A 6099-nucleotide genomic window follows, 5' to 3' on the forward strand; every position below is an offset into this window, starting at 1 on the left:
ATACATATATATATATATATATATATATATATATATATATATATATATATATATATATATATATATATATATATATATATATATATATATACACACACACATATGTAACAATAATATAGAGCGTCACAAATATTTGTAACAATAATTTCATTACAAAAACTAACAATATGAGTGACAATAATATTTTTTTATCACAATCATATCTGATTTCTAGTGGTACTAACTAATTGTATATTTATTGACAAAAAGAGTTGTCACATATATTATGAAAAAAGTGACCAACAACTATTTGTCACTAAATGTATGTACATTTTGGCAGCATTATAATGTAATTGTGACAAAATATAATGTAGATACAAATTTTGGTGCTTAAAGATTGAATAATGCAAAGTAGCATCCTCATACTATACACACATAGAAACATGTACATTTATAGGTTTAAACCCTAAACCTGAGGGCACCTCACCCCCTGCAAAAAAAAAAAAAAAAGTTATTACAATTATCACAAAATATAGGATCGAACTAACTATTTTTTGGGTCACAAGAAGGGTATTATTTGTGACTAAATTTAAAACTATTCTTCTAGTGAGTGTAATGCACTTGCTACTTTCCGATTGTACATGTATGTAGGTCGCGACATTGATTTGCACCCCTTCTCCGTGCGAGAGAGAAGATGCGTTTGGTTATTGGCGGAGCTGCCAAAATTTTGACGGATTCGTCATTTTCAGCATTTTGACCAAGTTAAAACGCTGAAACCTGCGTTTGGTTAATGGCGATTTGGAACAGCGGATTTGCTCTAAACCGTCAAGTTGCAACACGCTGCAAATAGCAGTGTGTTGCAATGGCGTTTTGGGGAAAGAATTTCTTTCCCCAAAATGCCCTTAACATTTTAAAAAAAAATATTAACTAATGGACACGCTCCAATTAAGGAGCCTGCCTCTGTTAAACTAAATACGGAGCGTTGAGGGAGTCTCAAGATTCCATTCCCCACTTATCCCACCGATGTGGGATAAGTGGGGATTTAGGGGAGTGGGGATTTAGGGGAGCTGCAGTGTGCGGCTCCCTATTCTTTTTATTTTTATTTTTTATTTTTTATTTAAAAACATTATTATTATTATTATTAATTAATTAATTAAATATATGTATACTCTTTTGGTCATTTTACATGTTAACCGCTAATCTAAACAGATAATTTTACCAAACATCTTTTTACAAATCGCTAATACATTCCGCTGGTCAAACCCGCTAATACAATCCGCTATTTGATAACTGCTAACACAACCCGCTACCGCTAACCGCGGATAACCAACAAGCACAAAGCTTTGAAGAACCCGAATCCACTTTGACCTGGCTCAAATTGGAAGTGAATCACATATATTTCTACCACAAAATAACCACTTACTTAAAATGTAACATTTTTTCTAAAAAAAAAATTCCAACAACTATTGCCTAATTCAACTTGGATAAGATTTTATTTAGATTGAATTAAAAATAGCTAAAATTGCACCAGTATTTAAAATTTTGATATTAAATTATCATTTTAAGAGGTTTGGTCATAATAATAATTGTTATAGTTGTCAAAGTCTTAGCTTCAATCTTTTCACCAAGAGTTTTATTTAAATCAATGGTTTAAATATAAATTATTAAAAAAAGAATTGTGTCATACATATCACTATAGTAAGTGCGCTTTGATTTGATGAATCTGTATTCTTCCCCCAAAGAAAGCACTTTTTTTTTTTCTCCGGCCCATAAATTTTGTAATGCTTGATATACCTGTACAATTTTATTAAAAATAAAATGTTGTTAACTTGTTATCTACTCCGTACAACATAAAAAAATTAACTCACTAAAATGTCTGCAATGATGTGAAGCAATCACAATTGTTGTGGATCATATTATCAAAATGTACATTTAATACGCAAATTTAATACACAAATAATGTGCTTTTAGTATATTAAAAATATACATTATACTCAGAAAAAGTATATTATTTGAATATTAAAAATACATTATTTTGTATAATGTACCTTCAGTATATAAATAATATACTTTTAATATATTAAAATGCACTTTTTGTTATGATCTACGTAGCATTGTGTGAACCATGGTCCACAAAATAATTTAGCGATGAAAAGGAAATGTGTCTACTATTTTAATTACAAAGTGGTAGTGACATTTGTATAATTCAAGTAATAATTATTTAAAAATATTATTATTATATTTTATTTATAATAATAATATGATGGCCCTGTTTGGTAACATAGTTAGTTTATTTGTCAATTTTGGTTTACTTAAACACTATTAGTTGTTTGAATTGGTTAAACAACTAATATAAGTGTTTAATTAATTAGCTTTTTGTAACATCTTATTGTTTCAAAACGTTAAAATTTAAAAAACTGTTCAAAGTAGTTTTTTTATCAGCTATTTTAGAAAATCATTTTGAATATAATTAGCTATCTGCTAACAACTAATTTACCAAACATCTTTCTACAGTCAGCTAATATTATTAATTAGTCAAACTCACTAATCCAATTAGCTAATAGTTATTTACCAAACCCGGCCTATATCTTTTATACACCACACGGGGTATAATTTCCCTCAGATTAAAAATCATAATTAATGTCCAAAGATATTAAAACGAATATATATCGATCTTATTGCTCACGAAGGAATTAACAAATTTATAGTTTGGTCAAAACGCCACATTTTCCTACTTTGACAGCGATTCAAGGATTCACATTCATGCACCAAACTGTGATATCCTACGTGGCAGATTGCTCTCCACGTGTCAAACCTTCAAGACGCCACGTAGAAACGCCATAGCTGTCTTTCCATTTATTTGTTTTTTATAATTAATCTCCTGGGCACTATCTTGGATGGATCCTGCCATTGGTTGGCCCTGTAAATATCTTGCTAAGAAAGGAAAAGCTAGCGTCACCACCTAATCGCTACGGCACTATGGGTTTAACCACGTGGCACCTATATCCCACTCCATTCAACGAATCCTCCACACAATAAATGAGTCTTGGGGTAATTGAAGATATATTCCATCTTAACTAAAAACCTAAACAGATAACCTAAACAGATAATTAGATTACAGATCTATATTTATTTATTTTTTTGCTTTGATTTAATTTGGAAATAAATATTTTAATTTAGTATCAAGTTTTATCAAATTTTAAAATCAATTAATTTGGTTTGGAAACATTTTACAATATAAAAAATGTATCATACATTCATACCTGCTATTTTAAATAGAAAGAATATTGCTAATTTTTAATTACATAAATAGCATGCTCCTTTACATAAATTTGAAATATTGTATGAAAATAATTATTTTGATAGAAATATAAATTAAAGAAATGGATTTTAAAATTAATGAGAATAATATTTTAACCCTTCAATTAAAAAATTATAAATTGATAGACATCTATTGTTGAACTCAAATATTATTATTTTTGTAAACATTTTTATTTTTATTTTTATTTTTTAATACATTAAATTTTCTAACTTACATTAGACTAATTTTAAAATTTTAGAATTTTTACTAGAAATTTAATAAAGGAGGTAAATTATGCGTTATTATGTATTAAAAAATTAATGAAGGAGGTAAATTGTGCATTATTCTATCAGTTCTGTGGAAAAAGTTTTCTTAATTGATAATTATGATATAAAATAAAAATAAGTGACATGAATGAGAGATAGTTTGGGAGACGGAATCCGTGAAACGGCCGTCACTTTAGCGCTACCCCAATTTGGATTTTAGAAAGCAACATGAATGCCACGGAAATGTGGGCCCGGCAGAAATGGTTGACCCACTACAACAGCGATTGCCTCTGCTTTTAATTTTTTATTTTATTTTTAAATTATTTATTTATATATAGATATATATTTTTTAAAATTTAATTTAATCTTTATTTGCTTTTTGTCGCGGGGTGAATTTTGATCAATAAAATATTCCCCTTCGCGGCCGTCACGTGTAAGCGCCTTGTGCTACGTCACCGTAGCCTACGTGGCTTCTCCTGTGACCGTTTGAGTTAAAACCCTAGCCGTCAACCCCACCGCCACCAATCATCTTCATTAGCTTAAGCGAATTAAATAATCGGTGATTATTTGTTAATTAAGTACACTGTTCTGAGTATTAATGTAGTTTAATAATAATTCCTTGACCATCCTAGATAATAGAATATGCCCCCTTGGAATGCTAACATTACGTAATTCCATGCTACTCCATGCTTAAAGCGTTATTTAACTATTACATCATCTTCTTCTTTTTATTTTTAATAGTTGAAAATGTAGTAAAAAGTTGAAAAGTTATAAGTTAGAAGTTGAAATCTAAATACCTGTTAATTTTTTATAAGTTGGTAAATGTAAAAAGATTAAAAAGGACATTTTTATAAATTTAAATATGTTTGTTTTCATATAAAAATATAAAATAATAAAACTAATATATTTTAATAAAATATAAAGTAATAACATATATTTAAAAAGAGTAAATACCAGTGGAGATCCTCCGACTTTGATGGCACCGCCACTTTTAATCCTCAACTTTTAAATCAACCACTTTTAGTCCTCCGACTTTGATGGCACCGCCACTTTTAGTTCTCAACTTTTAAATCAACCACTTTTAGTCCTTTTACTTTTTGTTTCTAGCCACATATGGTCATTCCTTTACAATTGGACATCTACTGTCATTTTATCAAGGGCAATTCAGTCATTTGGTCCAAAAATTAATGTTAACAGAGGAGAGTGGAGAATAGAGTTTCTTCAATTATTCTGATGAGGAAACATAATACTTAATACATTAATTATGAAATGACTGAATTGGCCTTGAGAAAATGACATTAGATGTCCAATTGTAAAGGAAGGACCATATGTGGCTAGAAACAAAAAGTAAAAGGACTAAAAGTGGTTGATTTAAAAGTTGAGAACTAAAAGTGGCGGTGCCATCAAAGTCGGAGGACTAAAAGTGGTTGATTTAAAAGTTGAGGATTAAAAGTGGCGGTGCCATCAAAGTCGGGGGATCTCTAGTGGTATTTACTCTATTTGAAAATATAAAACGTATTTTGTTTATAATTCATAAAATTAGTTCATACAAAAATTAATGTTCAAACACACAAATGTCAAATTGAAATTAAAACCAAACGTATTGAAGAGAAAATGCCAAAAGGGTTTTAATTGCGAGAGATAAAGGATGTCATTTATTTAAAAGCAATAAGGTTCAAATTGGCCACTAAAGTAACCTGCAAGTGCAATTAGGCCACTGAACCAAAAAAAAAAATGCAATTAAGCCATTGAACACTCCAAATGTATGCAATTTCACTTGATAGCATGTTACCATGCATTTAATCAGGTTACTTGCTTACGTGGACGGTGAGTTGGCATTTTAAAATAATTTTTAATAATAAACTATTAAAATAAAAATTAAAATAATTTTAAAATAATTAAAATAATAATAATAAAAAGCACACATGCGGTCACCCCTCTCCCCCCTTTAATAATACCATTGCCATCTTGATAGAAAACCTGTGGATGAATCAAATTTAATTAATTAATATTATTAATATTATTATTATTGTTATTTACGGAAAGTTAACTTCTTTCACAAAATAACTTTTGCTTTTATTATGGTGCGGGTGTGCGTGTGTTTTTTTTAAAAACTTTTTTAATTTTTTTAATTTTTTATTTTAATAGTTTATTAATAAAAATTATTTTAAAATGTAAATTCACCGTCCACGTAAGCAAGTAACCTGATGAAATTGATGGTAACTTGCTATCATGTGAAATTGCATATATTTGGAGTGTTCAGTGGCCTAACTGCACTTTTTTTTTTGTTCAGTAACCTAATTGCACTTTTAGGTTACATTCAGTGGCCAACTGTTCGGGATTGACACAGGAGGTAGACCCAACTCACACAACAAAGACACAACCCAAGTGACCTCAGCACAAACATCTGCAAGAGCCTTGTATTCAATCTCAGTAGAAAACCGTGCCACTGTACGCTGCTTCTTACAAACCCAGGAAACAAGATTAGAGCCTAGAAAAATCACAAAGTCGCTCGTGGATTTCCTATACATAGGACAACCAGCCCAATTCGAA

The sequence above is a fragment of the Ipomoea triloba genome, chromosome 4 (assembly GCF_003576645.1).
Source record: "Ipomoea triloba cultivar NCNSP0323 chromosome 4, ASM357664v1".
NCBI lineage: Eukaryota > Viridiplantae > Streptophyta > Magnoliopsida > Solanales > Convolvulaceae > Ipomoea > Ipomoea triloba.